Source organism: Nuphar pumila, chromosome 17 (genome assembly GCF_984573655.1).
Source record: "Nuphar pumila chromosome 17, dmNupPumi1.hap1.1, whole genome shotgun sequence".
Taxonomy (NCBI): Eukaryota; Viridiplantae; Streptophyta; class Magnoliopsida; order Nymphaeales; family Nymphaeaceae; genus Nuphar; species Nuphar pumila.
The window spans coordinates 7,918,235-7,938,818 of NC_143265.1; positions in this window are offsets into that span (position 1 = coordinate 7,918,235).

A 20,584-nucleotide genomic window follows, 5' to 3' on the forward strand; every position below is an offset into this window, starting at 1 on the left:
AAAATTAATTGAGCCGTTAATTGCAAAAAAGAGAAAGTAGTACTGCCAAGAAAATCTGAGAGAGAGATTAAACTCATATGAATAAGGTGGAGAGTAGGCTAGGGTTTATTATAAAAGGGACTTCTCCCTTATTCCTAGATGGATAAATTCATAGAGGGAAGGCCTTTTTGTCAACTATAAACATGACCTTTTCTATCGTAAAGTTTATTGTTGAGGCGAGATTTTGCATATATGTGAATGTGTTTTAAGTTTGCCACAAAGTCACCTTGGCATGACTAGGCCATTTTTTAGTCAGTTATTCTTGTCCAAGTTCATGAGCTTCAATGCCCCTAACAAAGTTTATGAAGTTGGTGGTCAAGTTATGGTGTTGCACGAAGTATATAGTCTGTTTCTAATGGTTATTGATTGCTTGAATTATAAGTCAAAGTACTCGCAAGGCTCAACACTACCAAACCACCTACAAAAGTAACACTAGGTACAAAACCGTCTTGAAGTGGAGCTTTAGTCATTTTGAAGTTGGATCCACAGTTAGCAATCGGTGAAATGGGAAAAAAACAGTAAGATTTTTTTATCGTAGAATTGCTGCTGAACCACATTAATTGTCCGTGTTATTCGATCCATACACACTTTACTATGGTATCAGAGTCTTGGTTCATGGGAGCTCTCCCATTGACATGCTACTTGTTTCTTTGTGATGCATTGAGTTTCATCTCTTCTGATGCACGTCCATCATCCTGGTTTGTTATACATCTGCTTGTGGTTTGCAACTGCCATGGTATCATCATCGACTTCTTCATCTTAGCTAAGTAGCTCCCTTCCATTATTGCCGGCTCCTACTAATTTACAATACTTAGTACTAAATTCATGGCAGATAACTATCTGTGGGAGTCCCAATTTACACCCCTACTGCTGTCTTATGATCTCTATGGATTCGTAGACGGATCGAAGCCATGCCTTTCACAGTTTAGAGAGTTGGGCGATGAAAAAGGCCAAGAGATGAACCCTGATTATGTCTCAGGTTAGGCAATACCAACTATTGCTAAGCTGAATAATCTATTCTCCTTCCATATGTGGAACACATTGAAACACACACATATCGCTCACTCTCGCTTTCGGTTATGCAGTTGAAGGAACAACTGCAGACCCTTAAGAAGGGTTTCATGTCTATAGATGAATTTTTTCAGAAAGGCAAAGGTGCTGTCACCAACTTGCCATGGCATCGAAACCCGAAGATGATGATGGTATGGTTCTCCATCTGCTTAAGGGTGTACTAGCCGAGTACTCAGCCTTTAGAACCTCTATTTCCATGCGTTGTGATCCTGTGACTCTCACCGAGTTACACAATTTACTACTGAGTCAATAGTTGCAGCTTACTTATCAAGAGATGACTCAATTTGAGCTGAGTTCACCGGTTGTGAACTATGCACAACAATAAGTTTCAGGCGTTCAACCGAGATCCTTTAACAAGGATCATAATTTCAGGCAAAATAATCAGTATCGTAGAAGGGGCAGAGACCGTAGTCAGCCTCACAATAATCGGCCAAATCAGGCCGGCCAAGCGAGAAAGTGAGTAGTATGCTAGTATTGTGAAAAACCAGGTCACATTGCCCAGACTTGTTATCAGATCACCCAGAACATTGCAGGAAGTTGAAGCACTGTTGGAAATCCGAATCAACCGCATGAGTATCATCTATAGCCTCAAGTCTTGGAGAAGGATATTGGTACCCAGATTCTGGTGCATTCCATCATGTCACTCATGATCTGAACAATCCTTCTGTCCATGTGCCAATGGCTTATGTTTGCATATAAGTAACTTTGGTTCAACCAGTTTTCCTATTTCAAACTCTCGACTTAATGATATTTAGCATGTTCCTAATGTGACACATAACCTGCTCTCCGTAAATAAAATTTCACAAGACAATCAAGTGACTTTTGAATGTCACCCATATTTCTGTTGTGTAAAGGATCAGGTAACAGTGAAAGAGTTGATTCGAGGGAAGAGTGATCGAGGTCTATATCAGCTGCAATTACCAGTAGGAAAGGAGAGCAGCAAGACGGCCTTCAAGGAAGTGTGTGTTGGAGAAAGAATCAGTCTTGACCAATAGCACCAACACCTTGGTCATCATGCATTGAGATTGGTTAAGAAAGTAGTTAGTCAGTTTAGACTTCCATTTTTTCAAAATTTTGAGAATTGTGTTTGTGATGCTTGTCAGTGTGGAAAAAGTCATGCTTACTTCGTCTTCTCACAAGGTTTTTAGACTACTTGATTTGAATTACTCTGATGCTTGGGTCCCTGTTCCAATTGTTAGTTTGAATCATTACAACTATTATGTTATTTTTGTTATGTTTTATCTAAGTTCACTTAGATATACACTAGTGGTCATAAATATGATGTTGAAAGTGTTTTTTAGAATTTCAAAGTTGCTATTGAAGATGTTTTCTAATAGAAAAATTAAATTCTTGCAAACTGTTGTGGTGGAGAGTACAAAGCTCTTGAGCCTTATTTACGGAACTATGGTATTAGCCATCGAGTGTCTTGCCCCCACACTCATGTTCAAAATGGCAGTATTAAATGCAAGCATCATTATGTCTTATGAGCCACGCTAGTGTTCCAACTAAATATTGGACATATGCATTATCAACATGTTGCCTTCTACTGTTAACACTCAAAGGTCTCCTTATGAGATTTTGAAAATCCAACCTCATTATACTTTTTCTTTAAGTATTTGGTTGTGCTTGTTACTTATGTTTGAGAACTCACAAGCTTGGTGGTGTCTATTTTTTTTAAAATATTTTAAAAGGTATTTTTAATAAAAATCAAGTGTAAACTGCACATCAAATTCAAATAATTGGCTCAAACAAAAGTGATAAAGTTCAGGTCGAACCATAGAGAACGAGATAAGAACAAGTATTCCAAACAAATTATACTCTTTATTGCCTCAAAAAAAAAAAATGAAAGCAAACACGTACAAACCTATTACAAAAGCACGAGCGAAAATAAAATTTAAATGAATTACAACCTGAAAATGATAGAAATGACCTAATGCCTTAACTATAAAAACATCAAATATAACCGCGAGCTAGCTTCCTTCAACCTGTGTGCAAGAAACTTTAGTGTGTCCACTTCAATCACCTTGTCCACCTTTGTGCTCGTTGAAGCCACTATCAGTGGCGGTTCTCGATTTTTGATTGAGTTGAGAAAAGAGCAGATTTCCCCTATGATGGTGTTGCATCCCAGAGGTTGCCCACAATATGAGGGGTGATAGCTGCTGCACATGAAACTCACATAGAGAGGAAGAAGAAAGAAGAAAAGAAAAAAAAAGGGAGAGAGAGTTCCCCACATTGTAAAAGAAGAAGGGGGGGGGGGGGGGGGAGGGGTGGCAACTCCTAAGGAAAAGAACCCCACTCCCTTAGGTTTTCTAACCTATTTATAATAATAATATAAAAAATAATGATTTCTAAATTTCTAAAAACACTTCTTACATTTCTATTTTCAAAAACACTAAAAAGTAATGCCTATTTCTAAAACTACAATACAAATACCATTATTTCATAGCAATTCCAAGGTGGCGTCCCCTATGGAGGGCTATTTTAGACTTTTTGACCTTTGCCCAGCTCGATTTGACATTGGAGCATGTAAGATTTGGATCTTGACTCCAGATCTTCGCTCCAACTGCTTTGAAATAACTCTAAAATGCCCAAATTGCATGTGATTTGGACAGAATTTGCACCAAAAACTTCTTGCACAAAAAAATCTAAAAAATCCTCAACCATGGGTATTTTAACATTAAAATCAATGAAATTCATGCATACATTATATAAAAATACATGTAATTAATATTAAAATCAATGAAATTCATGCATACATTATATAAAAATACATATAATTTATGCATGATCAAATTTTCCCATGCTTAATGTTTGCTAGTCTCCAAGCAAACTACTCTAAACTATCAAAAATCATAAATAAAGTAATCAAAATAATTAACTAGCCTAACTCACTTTCGCAGGAATTACGGTTGCATTTAGCATATGCAACAAACCCTTTAAACTCCTAGGTTACCCTAGTGGATGAGTAAGGTCTCGTGAGGGTTTGCAGTGATACTACCCATAAACATCTATACCCTGTGTATACTTGATTTAAAATATAGGTCCATAAAGTACACATTACACCATCATTCATCTTATGCATCATTGAAGCTTGTTGAACATAATGACTATCCACCATAATACAAGCCTTTAGACACATGTAATTAAAATCAACATCTATCATATACTCATGGAGATCATAATACAATCGAATGCTTAAGTAGTTTCAGATATGCCCCTCATATAGACACCTCAATGTCAACTGATCACATGTCGACCCTTTTCTTTTGCCACATATGCTTCTCCCATACTTTGTGCAATGTCAGTGTTCCTTAGGCTTTCTATATGATCCATGTAGCGAGCTTTGGGCCGATGACTCTCAGATCAGACGACCTTAGGGCACCAAGTGCAGAGCACTCATTGGACTTAATTACTCGAACCAAGTAGGCCACGACTATTGACTAAGTTTGAGGTTTAGTTCCACTTTGTTTTCTTTTTCGCGTAAATGCAAACACTTTGTAGAATACCTAAACTCAACTACTCTGGTCATGTGGCTTATTATGCATGCAATTTTATGGTCTACAGTGCTCCACATTTTTATCTTGGTGTATTTCACACTTTTTTTCTTCAAAGAGTCATAACCTTCTTTAATTTAACACTCTAGAGCATACAATCTCATAAATATATTCAGACATTCAATTCTAATCTGATTTACCTAAGAAAGATCATGGGTGGGGTGTTCAAAATGTCTAACCTGCTTTTAACCCTTAGCATAAAAATGGAAAGTTTAAATGTGCATTCTAGAACCTGTGGATTTTAGCAACATATATAATGGCAAGTATGCTTCAAGTGTATCACACCCTCCCACATGAGTGAAATTCACTGTCCTTAATGGTATGCCATGAAAAAATGAGACTGACATACACATGACAATACACACTACGAAGGGAAAGCAATAGAAGGGAATGGAATAGATATAACTGGCTTATTTATCATGATACGATCGGGTTTGCCCAATGCTCTTAGGAGTCCATTTTGCTTATTTTAACCATACCGACCCTGCTAAATCCACCTACTTTACCTGAAATGCTCATAAACACTCAAAACTCAAGGTGAATAGTCAGTATATACATGACAAAAATAAATAATAAAAAGAAAAAAAATCTTATCTACCATGAGTTGCCTCTCATGAAGCGATGCATTTATTGTTGATAGTCAGACAAAGAGACTGCTAGCCCTTGCAATCAATCAGATCAATGGACTCAATGTCTTATGCATCTATGAGGCTTGAGATATAAGGCTTTAATCTTTGTTCATTCACTTTAAAATCCTCACCCATTTTGGGATCCCTCAAAGTGACTGCACCATGGGGGAATACCTCAAGGATCTCAAACGGACCATCCCACATGGACCTCAGCTTCCCTGAAAACAGCTGAAGCCGAGAATTAAAAAGCTAAACTTTCTACCCAAGCTCGAATTCCTTCCTAAGAATATGCTTGTCATGGAAGGCCTTAGTTCGGGCTTTGTAGATTTTGTCATTCTCATATGCCTTATTTCGCAGCTCCTCGAGCTTGCTCAACTATAGCTTGCATTATTTGCCAGCCTGGGCCAAATCAAAATTAAAAGTCTTGATTGCCGAATAAACTCTGTGCTCCAACTCAACAGGGAGATGGCATAGTTTCCCAAATACCAAACAGTAGGGAGATATGCCAATGGGGGGTCTTGTAAGCGGTCTGATAGACCCACAAGGCATAATCCAATCGCTAGGATCAATCCTTACAGTCTGGTTGAACCATCTTCTTTAAGATCCTCTTAATTTCTCTATTGGAAACTTTAATTTGGCCACTAGTCTGTGGGTGATAGGGAGTGACTATTTTATGATGTGTTGAGTACTTCCGTAGAAGGGAAGTGACATGTACATTCTTAAAGTGCTTACCCCCATCACTGATTAAGGGATGTGAAACTCCAAACCTACTGAAGATATTGTGCTTAATAAAATTAAACATCATTTTATGATCATTGGTCTGAGTGGCCACAACCTCCACCCACTTGGCAACAAGTCTACCGCAACAAGGATATACATATAACCAAACGATGGTGGAAAAGGGCTCATAAAGTCTATTCCCTAGGCATCAAAACTCTCAACAATCAAAATGAGGATTGAGGGCATCATGTCTCTCTTGGACATGTTCCCTAATCGCTGACATCACAAGCATCTACGACAAAACTCATGTGAGTCTTTATGCAATGTGGGCCACCAAAATCTAGATTACAAGACCTTGGCGGCGATCTTTCTACTGAAAAAGTGACCTCCACATGCTAGGGAATGACAAAAGGTTAGAATGGACTCAACCTCCTTCTCTGGGACACACCTCTGAATAACCTGGTCTATTCCAAGCTTGAATAGCTCTGGATCCTTCCAGAAATAGTACTTCACCTGCACCATAAATTGATCTCTCCCAGATTTGCTTCAATGAACAAGGAGCTTTCCGGTCACTAGATAATTTATAATATCAGCAAACCATGAAAGACGCATGATATGCAAGATCTGCTCATCCAGAAATGAATCATCAATTTGTCCCTAATTAGTAGATGAATCTATAATTAATCTAGACAGATGGTTTGCTACTACATTCTCACTTTTGCTCTGATCTTGAATATCAAGATCAAACTTCTGTAATAGCAAAATCTATCAGATAAGTCACAGTTTTGTATCATTCATACTCATTAGGTACCACAAATCGACATAATATGAGTAGACGACTTTAGAACCTAGCTGATATGATCAAAACTTCTCTAATGTAAATACTACGGCTAGAAGTTCCTTCTCTGTGGAAGTGTAGTTCAACTGTGCATCAGAGAGGGACTTTTTGGCATAGTAAATGACATAGGGCTTCAGATCAACCCTTTGTCCAAGAATGGCTCCCACCACAGAATCAAAAGCGTCACACATGATCTCAAAGGGCAATGCCAGTATGGAGATCAGAGAATAGGGGCAAAAATCAAGGCATCCTTAAGAGTTAAGAATACCTTCATGCAATCCTCATCAAAGTGAAAGGACTGCTCCTTGGCTAGCAATGCACACAACAGTTTGAAAATCTTACTGAAATCCTTTATGAATCATTTATAAAAGCCAGCATGCCCAAGAAAGGATTGCACTTGCTTTATTGAGGTAGGTGGGAAAAGTTTGGCGATTGAATCCACTTTTGCCTTGTCTACGTCAATATCCCATTTGAACACAATGTGTCCTAACACAATGCCTTGCTTTACCATGAAATGAATCTTTTCTTAACTCAGCACCAGATTTGTCTCCATGTATCGTTTGAGCACATGAGTCAGTTTTTGGAGATAATCCTCAAAAGAAAAGCTATATACAAAGAAGTCATCCATAAAAATCTGTAGGATGTCATCCTCCATATCCGAGAAGATGGCCATTATGCACCTTTAAAAAGTAGTCAAGGCATTACAAAGCCCAAACGACATACGTCTAAAGACGAAGGTGCCATAAGGACATGTGAAAGTGGTCTTCTCCTGGTCCTCAGGATGTACGATCACTTGATTGTATCTTGAATACCCATCCAGGAAACATAAATAGCTCTAGACTGTGAGTCACTCGAGAATCTAGTCAATAAACGACAACGAAGAAGTAGTCCTTCCTCATTGCAGTGTTCAGCTTCCTCTAATCGATGCAAACTCGTCACCCCATAGTGGTTCTCATTAGGACGCTTTCCCTTTTCTTATTAATGGTCACAGTTAGTCCTGACTTCTTATGAACAACTTGAGTCAGGGTCACCCACTGACTATCAGAGATGGGATATATAATCCCTGCGTCCAACCACTTGACCACTTTATTCTTGACCACCTCCTTCATGTTAGGGTTTAACTTTCTCTGCATTTCTTTAGAGGGTTTTGCACCCTCTTTTATTATGATCATGTGCATATAAAAGGAGGGATCTATACCCTTTAGGTCAGCCATAGACCACCCTATCGCCACTTTATGCTCTTGTAGGATCTTAAGCAATTGATGCTCGTCAGATCTATATCAATAATCATAAATAGTGTCTTCCTGTCGCCTAAGAAGGCATACTTGAGTGAGGTTGGTAAAAGCTTCAACTCAAGCTCAGGTAGACAATCTACTGAGAGTTTGGCAGGTTTCTTTGCCAAGTCTTGAAGAGGCTCAAACTTCTAGGTCCAATTAAGCTTGTCTGGTGAGACTAATAACCCTTCCATGATATCTGTACCATATTCTCTGAGCAATTCACCATCCTCATCTTGAGGTGGATCGCTCAATGTTCAAAGATGCTCTACTTTAACCAGGTCCTTGACTAAGTCAACCTGAAAGCAAGCATCCTCACCAGCAAACCCCATGACAACATTAAAGATGTTCAGTCTCATCTTTTTATTGTTAAAGGATATGTCCATAGCCTGAGTACAAAAATTGATGCACGCATTAGTTGTAACCAAGAAAGGTCATCCCAAATTAATGGGCGTCTGCCTAACGTGATCCATGCCCTCCATGTATAGAATAATAAAGTCAACAGAAAAGTAGAAGTCTTCAATAATCTCCCGTGGGACCTTTATGGATCGATCTAAAAACTTCAGGGTCATAGGTGTAGGCTTTATCTCCCCAACCCCAAATGTATCATAAAAGAAACCCGATAAGATGTTAACACTTGCCCCAAGATCGAGTAGAGCATGCTCGATAGTGATGTTCCCTATGACACATGAGATAAATGGGGTCCCTAGGTCCTTAAGCTTAGGTGGAGTCTGGTGCTGAAGCACTAAACTCACCTTCTCTGTGAGATAAACTCTCTTAGGTACATTGGACCCAGACTCCCTCTTCTGAGTGCAAAGCTCCTTCAAAAACTTTGCATAGGCAGGAACTTGCTGAATGTCATCAAGGAAGAGAAAATTAATATGTACTTGCTTGAATAACTCAAACATTTCTTGCATCTTGATTCCCTTCTTGTCAAGGAACTTGGGCTTTTCTAAGGCTTCAAGAAAGGAGGCTCTAGAGATATACAAAATGGATGGCTCAGGTTGAGGAGACTTGCCACTTTTCTTGGGTCTTTCTATCCAGTTTGATTGGTCCTTAGTCTGACTCTTAAATCCCACAGTCATCTCCTAGATAGGGTGATATTCCTACCCACTTTGGAGGGACATAATGGATTTGTCATGCTCTTGGTGAGTCTCTGTCATATGCAGGTCAGAGTGCATGGGTTCCTTACCTTTAGGGTTGACTATAGGCTGACTGGATAATGCTCCCTCAATGCACCTACTTAATGTCACGGCCAACTATCTCATTTGAGTCTCAAGTTTCGCTATCGATCGTGTATGGGGAGTTCAAATTAGCCATTATGTCTGAAAATGCTTGAAGGAGCTTCTCCTTAAAAGATTGATTTGTTGAAGTCTCTAGGTGAGGGGCCTGGATAAACAAAGGCTGATTGGGAGGAAGAGTGAGTTTCTGGTAGCATTATTGGTAGCCACCTGGTCGAGTTTGAGTCTGGGTAGGAATGGGGGCTTGGTTTTGTGGATTTCTTCATAAAAAGTTGGGGTAGTTTCGTCAGCCTGAATTATAGGTGTTTGAGAATGGATTGTTGGTGGGTCTGGCAAAACCTAATTTATTTCTGAACAAACTCAGGATACTGCGGCGCGGATAGACATTCAATCACATAATGTGATGGGCTAGCTTAACGCATACACCTGTTGCACTAGGGAGGAGCTTGACAATAATTGATCTAATTTCTGGGTCAAAATATCAACCTTGTTTTGTAATTCAAGGGAGGCTCCTACTTCATACATCCCTCCTTTTTTGGAACCCCCAAGCGCTGGTGTCGCTCTTTCTGCTTGTGAAGTGGAAGTATGGTGCATGGAGTTTTCACTTAGTGTTTCAAATATCGTCCATGACTCATCCTCACTCTTGAGCATAAACATATTCCTATAGGCTGTATCAACTATTTAATGGTTCTTCTCCACCAGCCCATCATAAAAGTACAACCAGTTGTCATTTAGGCACCTAGTGGTGGGGGAACTTCCTGAGAAGATCCTTTAACCTCTCCCAGGTCTCATGGAATTGTTCTCCCTCCAGTTGGTTGAAACAAGTGATAGCCTTCTGGAATTGGTTCATTTTACCGATCGAGAAATATTTTTTCAAAAATTTATTTTGCATCTGATCTCAAGTGGTAATGTGAACTGTATCCAGAGACTTCAACCAATACCTGGCTTTGTCTTTGAGGGAGAAAGGGAATAAGGTTAGCCTAAGTATGTCATCTCCAAAGTTGTTGATCTTAACAGTGGAACATATCTTTAAGAATTCATCGAGATGATGGTAGGGATTCTCGTTGCTAAGGCCATAATAGGATGATAGTCTTTAAATGACACTAGCCTTGATTTCATATTGGTTTGCTCCTACATCAGGTCTTACAATGCAGAAGGTGAGAATGTACTCGATAGGAACAAAGTATTCCCTCAAAGGACATATTTGGGTGAGGTCTTCCGCCATGGCTCTGGCTTTACAGGAACTTCTGAGGATTGATTTGGGGTTATCGACTAGATCAACAATCTTAGGGTCTACATAGCATTGCCCTTGCATACACCGTTGAGTTGGACCCGTTGTAACACGTGTTCTAAAGACTTTTTACCTAACCTAACGTACAAGCGCAATCAAGCCAAACCACACAAGCAAGTACTACGAAAGCAAATAAACACACAACCACACACTTGCAACAATGAAGTTAACTTAACAACAATCAAACTAGATACTCAGTCACCTATAGTTTGGGTACACTGTTTAGGTGGGCCGGGCAATAAAAGTAAGATACTTCTAAAGTTTACAACCAAGCATGAATCTAATAATCCTAGTTAATTTAACCAAACGCAAACTAAACACTCCTAATATAAAATAAAAAAGTAAACTAAACAATCCTATGTAATAAACCAAAATAAACTAGCAATCTCAGGTAAACGTGAACAAACACTAGGCAATAAAGTGAATACTTAGACCTTAATTGTTGTTCCCCGGCAATGACACCAAAAATTTGATGTCTGCTTTTTTTTAAATATTTTAAATTATATTTTCATTAAAAATCAAATGTAAACCTCACACCAAATCTAAATAACCGGCCCACACAAAAGTGGTAAAGTCTGGGTTGAACCACAGAGAACGGGATAAGAACAAGTATTCCAAAAAAATCACACTCTTTATTGCCTCAAAAATAAAAATAAAAAAATAATAAAGCAAACACGCACAAAGCCTATTATAAAAGCACAAGCGAAAATAAAATTTAAATGGATTACAATATGAAAATGATAGAAATGGCCTAATGTCCTAACTATAAAAACTCCAAATATAACCACGAGCTAGCTTCCTTCAATCTGTGTGCAAGGAACTTTAGTGCGTCCACTTCAACTACCTTGGTGCTCGTCAAGGCCATTACCTGTGGCAGTTTTCGATTTTAGATTTGGTTGAGAAAAATGTGAATTTTTTCTATGATGGTGTTGCATTCCAAAGGTTGCCCACAACATGAGGGGTGATGCTAGATGGTTTATTGCACATGAAACTCACATGGAGAGGAAGAAGGGAAGAAGGAAGAAGGTAGAAGAAAGAAGAAAGAAGAAAGAAGAAAAAAAAGGAGAGACAATTCCTCACATTGGGAAAGAAGAGGAGGAAAGAGGAGGGTGGGCAGCTCCTACGAAGAAGAACCTCTCTCCTTAGGTTTCCTAACCTATTTATAATGACAACCTAAAAATAATAATTTTTAAAATTTTAAAAACACTTCTAATATTCCTATTTTAAAAAACACTCAAAAGTAATACTTATTTCTAAAACTACATTACAAATACCATTATTTCATAACAATTCCAATGTGGCGCCCCTTATGGAGGGCTATTTTAGACTTTTTAACCTTTGTTCAACTGGATTTAAGATTGGATCATGTAAGATTTGGATCTTGACTCTGGATCTTTGCTTCAACTGTTTGAAATAACTCTAGAATGCTCAAATTGCATCTGAATTGAACAAAATTCACAATAAAAACTCCTTGCATACAAAAACACCAAAATTCCTCAACCATGAGTATTTTAACATTAAAATCAATGAAATTCATGCATACGTTGTATAAAAGTACATGTAATTTATGCATGATCACTTGACTATAAGTCTCAGTGCCATGTTTTTGTTGGATATAGTTCAACTCTAAACCCATCCATTGAAAAAATCATCATATCTAGGAACTTGGTCTTTGATGAGAGACAATTTTCTCTTCAAACCAATTTAACTCCCTTGCATTACCTTGTGAAAAACATGTCACTGAAATACCTCTTGTAACCTCTCTTGTCGAACCGTTACCTAATTCATCTGCAAAGTCCAAGAGCATAATTCTCTCGACCATCTTGGTTCACCTGTTACACTACTGGACACTTCTCATGATAGTAATGACAATAGCTCTGAACCGTCCTCTCATCAAGAATCGCCTATCAACAACCTAGTAACCACACATGTTGTGAATACATAGCCTCTTTGAACTCATCATGTGGTGACTCATTCACAAGATGGTACATGTATTCCCAAGGTCTATTTTGTCCATTGTATTCCATTTATCTTGTGCCTTGCTTACTGAGTTTGTTGAGAACCCAAAACCTCAAAGGCTATGCAAAAAGAAATGAGAGCTCTTTTGCAAAATAATACTTGGACTCTTTAACCACCTTCACCATCTTAGCATGTCATAGGTTGTAAATGGGTGTATAAAATCAAATGAAGGGCGGATGCCACTTTAAAATGACATAAAACAATGTTGATAGCTAAGGGTTATGATAAAAAGAAGGCATAGATTACTTTGAGACATTTAGTTCAATGGTGAAACTAACAACAATGAGAATTACATTGTCTATATATCAATGAATGGTTAGACATATAAACAATGCTTTTCTAAATAGTGATTTAAATGAAGTTGTTTACTTGCATCAACCTCCAGGTTTCCAAGATCCTCGTAGATTAGGCTCTGATTGTCATTTGTGAAAAACATTATATAGTTTAAAACAAGCTCAATAAAAAACTTAGTAATGCTCTGCTGCCTATGGGTTTTGTGAGCTCTAGTATCGACAACCAAATCTTACTATTTTTGTTTTGGTGTATGTTGATGATATTTTTGTTACTGGTAGCTTTAATAAATATATCACGAACCAAATTAATTCTTTAAATTTAGAGTTTGCTTTAATGGACTTGGGTGAGTTACAATACTTCTTGGGAGTGGAAGCAATGAGGACACATTAGGGCCTTCTTTTGTCACAAAGGAAATATGCTATGGATTCGCTCCAGAAGACTAATATGATTGGATCCAAAAGCGTGAATACTCCTTTATCCAGTTTGGTCACCCACGCAACTGACTCATGATCTAAATTTAATTATCCCACTTTTTACCGAAGCATTGTAGGGACACATTAGTATCTCACTCACTAGGATAGACATCTTGTTTGCAGTGAATAAGATGTGTCGATTTATGCAAGCTCCTACTGTGGATCATTGGACTACGGTTACAAATTCTTCACTATATCCAGCACATTGTCCACTATGGACTTTAAGTTAGACCAATATCACAGTTTGTTTTGTCAGCCTTCTTCGGTATAGATTGGGTAGGTTTCCTAGATGATTGCAAGTCTAAAGGAGGTTATGTTGTGTATCTTGGGCAAAATATTGTCTTGGAACTCTAAAAAGCAAACAATAGTGACCCATTCAGGTACTGAAACTGTATATCGAGAAGTTGCTAACGTGGCCACAAAACCTCTTTGGATCTAGTATGTATTGAAAGAGTTGAGAATTGGTCATTTTGTTCCTCTAATGTTATGGTGTGATAATATAAGTGCAACCTATATGGCAGTTCACATCATTTTTCACAATAGAAGTAAACACATTGAAATAGACATTCACTTTGTTCGAGACTGAGTCGCTAAGATGCAACTCATACTCAAGCATATAATATCTCAAGACCAGTGTGCCGATGCATTCACCAAAGCTTTGCCTATTAAGCATTTTGTTGAGCTTTGATGCAAACTCAATGTGGTCCCAAGACCGTTATGTTTGAGGGGGAATGCTAAAGATCTAAGTTCTAAGAGTCTAGATCAGCTACCAAGCCAGCTATCTTATCTTCACAAGATGGAAAATCCAGAGGTTCAAGGATATCAGTCAAATCCTCTAAGATTACTTAGGACTCAAGCTAAAGAGTCCAGATGTTCAGATCGTCCAATCAAACCAATCTGTTACAGTCAAACAGGAAAGAGGACTCTTGCAAGCTAAGGATCCTAAAATTGAAAATTATCTACCTGATCCTAAAGAGAGAATTAAGCATGCTCCTAAAAAGTGTGATTGTAAACTATATTCTCTACAAAAGGAACCTCTATCTCTCACTCAGTTATTGAGGGGTAGAGAGAAATTTCTAGCCATGGATGTAGGCATTGCTGCCAAACCACGTTAACTATTCTTGTGTTCTTTGATCCTTACACACTTTAGTATCCAATTTAGTTTTAATTTTATAAAATGATGTAGAAAAAAGTGATGTATGAGATTTTTTTTATTGAAAATCAATGAAGGGTATGAGAACTTCCATATTGAAATTCGAGGGTCAATGTGATTTGAACCTTCAATCCAAAAAAGTTTATCATATTTTTATTAAATATGACTTGTGTTTTACATGTTTTTTTTCTTAGAAATAGGGTTTTTTGCCGATATTTTAAGAAAATGCAGGCTTTCATTTTTAGCTAAAATTATATTTAAAGTTTAAACTGAATTTCGCTATGGTTGAACTATCACCATCATAAATATGGACCAGAGAGTTAGTGATCAGTGGCTGACCCAACCGGTTCAATCGTGAGCTTCTGAGAATCAGTTAACTATGCACCATCCCCACGTAATCAACAAGAAGGGTTCATCCTCACCCTAACAAAACAAACATAACTAAATAATGGAGAGAGAGAGATGCATAATTCATGAAGCAGGTCTCCTTGCGGTAGGATGTTGCAGGTTCAAACCCCAGTCGTATGCTGAATAATAACGGGTGGGGTTTGCCTGACATCCGCTTTGGTGAAGCAGTTCTCTTGTATCGATGACTGGTAGTACTAAGGGAAACTTTTAAAATAGCACTTAAAAAATGAGCAATAATAATAGGGGTAATGTTTGCTACCCTCATGGGTAAGGAACTCCTTACACTACAAGAATAACTCTAATTAGCGACAAAAATTTGTGATGGATTTTTTTCGTCGCAAATTTGCGACGAATTAGCTAGAGAAAACTATCTGTCACTAACATTCAAATTATTTGTGGAATTAGCGACATACAAAATTTTGTTGCAAATCTATCGCGAATTAGCGACGGATTCACGATAGAAAAATTCTATCTCAAACTCCGTCGCAACTTCGCGACGGATCAACAATAGAAATTTTATGTCGCTACTCCATCGCAAATTTGCGATGGATTCGCGATAGAATTTTGCCATCGCGAATTCGTCGCAAAAGTTTTCGTAAATCCCTAATGTGAGCCCCTTTTCCCTTTTTGTTTCATCTGTCGCCCGCCCGTTGCCCACTCGTCTCTCATCAACCTCCCGTCGACCTCCCGTCGCCCGACGACCTCCTCTCTCATTCCCTCTCCCATTCTCTCTCTCGTTGCTCCCCCTTTGTTTTTTCTGACGAGCCCCGTCCAGCAACCTCTTTCGTTCCCCTCTCATCCCCTCTCTCATTGCTCCCCCTCTGGTTGCCGAAGGGGCGACAACCCCAGCCCGTCCGCAGGTAACCCTCCCCCTTTCCCCTATGTTGGAGTCTCTCCCTTCTCCCTATGGTTGCCGGAGGGCCAACAGAGACCCGACAGCCTCTGCCGGGCCCTCTCCACCCCTCTATAGTTTGTCGGGGCTGACAGAGGCCCCAATCGCCTTTGCCAGGCCCTCCCCTTGCCCCGATCTTCAGCAAGACAGGGTACTTTGTCCATGTCCTTTCGAATGCCGACAACCCCCCCTGTTCTCTTGACTTCTCCTGCAGTGGGGGCTCCGCCCCGCTGTCGAAGAATGATCGGTAGGGGAAGAATCCCTTTGCCCTTTTGTTTTCCCTGGCAGAGGGTGGCTTCGCCCCCCATGTCCTCGATAATTTTGACAGGAGGCGAAGCCTCAAAGCCCCTTGTCTGTTTTCCCAGCATGGGGCAGATCCCTCTGCCGAGAAATTTTGCCTCAGCAGGGGGCCAGACCCCCCTGTCTCATTTTTGATTCCCGGCAGAGGGCTTGGCCCCTGCCTCCCGATGCTTCCCTTTGAGGGGTCCCACCCTCTACCTCGACAGGGGGTTTCACTCCCTACCTTGACATTACTGTCGGCAGAGGCAACACCTCTGCCTGTCTCGCTTTCAGCAGAGGGCAGCATCTCCCTGTCCGGGTTCACTTCCGACAGGGGGAGTCACCCTCTTATCATTGGGTAACAAACTTCATTTTAACGCAATGTTTCCTGCAGATTCCGCAATGGATCCCGCTTGTGCCCCATGACCTGTGGTAAGTAAGTGACAAAAGCAATGCAAATCGGGTAAATACCCATGGTGAGTAAGTGATGCATGTGCATCATAGGTTATTTAATTTCTTGGATGCAACACTTTTCTGTTCACACACTCACTTAGTTGTAGATATCTCGGACTGCTTTGATGGAGTTCAGAGATCATGCTGAGCATGATTTTAATGTATGAAAATAAAAGTGTTCTTATTTTTGGAGTTCAAATTCTATGCTAGTCATGGTAGTAGTTAGCGAGATATTGGAATGTGTTTGTTGCAGGTACATGTTTGACATTGTTTTGATATAAATGTTTTGAATGCATTGCAATGTTTGATGTGATTGTATCCATGCTTGCTTGAAGTTACTTTCAATTTGATTATGACTTTCATGTGAAATTGTATTATGAAAACATGCTTTAAATGAATGTATCATATTATGAATGAGTTTGCACATGAAAATGAATGATAAGTTATCAATGCTTCAAATGAATGGTTTTACACATGAAAATATTAAGTTTTCAATGCATGCATCATAGTTCTTGTGATTGAATGATTATATATATATATATATATATATATATATATATATGTGTGTGTGTGTGTGTGTGTGTGTGTGATATATATCAAATCATTACATCTACCACAAATGCATGATAAATTTGATATTTTATTTATCATAGCATTCTGATTATTCTCTTTTAACTGGTTAGGATAATATCTGTAACACCATAGGACAAAATGACTTGCAAACTGTGAATGGATGTATCGTAAGATAGTTGACAATGAGGTATCGCTTAAATATATAGATGGTGTTGACAATTTTATTGAATTTGCAATGGCAAGTGTCAGTACAGTGGATCCCACAGGTCGGATTAGGTGCCTCTGCACGATGTGTAAGAATAATCGATTTGCAGAACCTCATGGCGTTAGACATCACCTATACATGAAGGGTTTTGTGAGTGATTATCAGAATTAGACATTTCATGGTGAAGAATTTAGGAACAATTTTGATGCACGAGTGAATGTGGTGTACGATAATCCATATATGGATTTGATATTTGATGTCGCAAGACCAGAATTGGGTTCTGCTATGGGTCCTAGTGATATACCAACTGGGGTAAAAGAAAAAACAACAAACGATGCAACTAGTAGATTTTATGATTTACTTAGAGATGTTGATGAGCCACTTTAGAATGGTCGCGAGAGTCACACTATCTTGTTTGCAGTTCTTCAACTACTGAATTTGAAGTCTGAATATAATTTGAGTCAATCATGTTTTGACCGTCTGTGCTCTATTATGAAGAGTATGTTGCTCACAGATGAGAAATTGCCACAAAATTTCTATCGTACGAAGGTTATGGTCAACACTCTAGGTATGGGGTATCAAAAGATATATGCTTGTCCAAATTACTGCATGTTGTATTTCAAAGATTAAGAAAATAGCAGATCATGTCCGTCATGTGGACATCATCAGTTCAAGCCAAAGACAAGAGACAATGGTAGCACGAGATCAAAAGAAGTGTCATACAAGTCGCTCTGCCACTTCTCTCTTATCCCTAGATTGCAATGATTGTATATGTCTTTGATGACATCTAAAGACATGAGATTACATGCAAATAAAGTTCGACATGATGAAGACAAGATCACATATCCTGTTGACAATGAAGCTTGGAAGCACTTTGATCGTACTCATTAGACCTTTACAATGAAAGTGAGAAATGTTAGGCTTGGTTTATGTACAAATGGATTTAATCCATTTGGGGGTAGATCAACTCTATACTCGTGTTGTCCAGTATTTGTCACCCCATACAACCTTCCCTCAAGCTTGTGTATGAAGCGTCAAAATCTTTTCTTGTTTCTATTGATCCCTGATCCGACCTCTCCAGGCCAAAATCTTGATGTATATTTAAGGTCATTGATTGATGAACTGAAAATATTGTGGGATGATGGTGTTCTTACGTACGATGCCCATAAAAAACAAAACTTCAATATGAAGGTTGTTGTTCTATGGACAATCAGTGACTTCCATGCATATGATATGTTATCTGGTTGGAGCACACATGAGAGGTTGACATGTCCGTACTGCATGGAGGATACAAAATCTTTTAGATTAAAGCATGGAAGGAAGCCGTGCTAGTTTGTTTGTCATTGTCGATTTCTATCTAGTGACCATCCGTTCCGACGATAAAAGAATATGTTTCGAGCAGGCACAACTGAAATAAAAGATCTACCTACAAGCTTGTCTGACATAGAGATTTTAAGAAAATTGTGATACTTTCCATATGGACTGACAGATGCCCATAGCCCGACGCCCTTCCTTGGATTTGGGAAGGATCACAAATGGACAAAGAAATCTATATTTTGGGAACTACCATATTGGTCGACCTTATGGATACATCATAATTTGGATGTGATGCATGTGAAGAAAAATATGTTTGATAATGTGTTCAATACGGTAATGAATGTCAAAGGAAAAATGAAGGATAATCCGAAGGCTCGTATGGATTTAAAAGTAATATGTAAAAAACCAGAATTAGAACTCAAAAAGTACAATGGCAAAGAACTGAAACCAAAGGCAAGGTACGTGCTTGGACCAGATCAAATAAAGCATGTATGTCAATGGTTGAGATAGTTAAGATTTCCAGATGGATACATCTCTAACATTTCTCGGGCTGTGAAGATAGACGAGAGACAATTATATGGGTTGAAGTGCCATGATTGTCATGTCATTATACAACGGTTGATATCTCTAGCATTCCATGATATGTTAGATAAACCTATATGGGGGGTATTATCTGAGTTGAGTAGATTTTTTAAAACATTGTGCGCATATGAAGTTATAGTATTTGAGGTAAAGAATCTCGAGGATTCTGTCGTCACTACTATTTGTCAGCTAGAGAAGATATTTCCGCCAACATTTTTTGATGTTATGGAACATGTGATCATACATTTGCCATATGAACTAAGGGTTGGTGGTCCTGTACAATATCGGTGGATGTACCCATTGAAAGGTATATATTTTTTTTATATTTTTCTCTTCAATGCTATTGAGAAATTTATTGTAATCCGAGATATATATTGTTGACAGATGCATGTTTGACCTAAAAAAAAAGGTTTGGAATAAAGCAAGAGTAAGAGGGCTCTATTTGTGAGGCATACACTTTAGAAGAGATTTCAAATTTCTTATTTATGTACTTTGAACCTCACATTTCAACACGTTACACATGCCCACCTCATAATGATGATGAAAAACAATTTACTGTAGCTAACAAACTGTCGATATTTCAACCACTTGGGCATGCCTTTGGTAGGTGTCAGTCAAGACTCTTGAAAGATCGAGAGTAAGACGCAACACAAATCTATATCCTTTTTTAGTTGCTCAGCGATCGACCCATACATTGAGTGAGTATACTTAATATGTAACATTAAGTTCTATATGTGCATACATGGTTCAGTAATATAAGTATTTGTTAAGTTCAGATGATTTGATCTGGAGTTACAAAGAGAACTTCCACATCTCATTGATGCAGAAGTACAAAAAGAACGTGAAAATAAGTTTGTGGCATAGTTGAAAAAGTTGGTAAGAACGACAACATACATTCTTTTCATGCAAACAACAATAAGTTACTTAATTAGTCATGATCAGAGTCATTGTTTATACTTGTAGGTCCGCCATGGTGATGTTAAAGATCAAGGAATATGTGATTTACAAAATGGTCCGACCAAAGTTATGCAATGTTACAACAAGTATATCGTAAATAGTTATCGATTCTATATAAAAGACTACGGTGTAAACAAGTCAACGATGAATAGTAGCGTGTGTGTCAAGGGTAACAACTACGGTAAAAATGAACATGACTACTACGATGTTATAGAAGAAATAATGGAGTTGACTTACTTAGGCATAAATAATAGGGTAACTTTATTCAAGTGTCATTGGTTTGATCCCACAACAACAAGAGTCGACAAAGCCTCAGGCATTG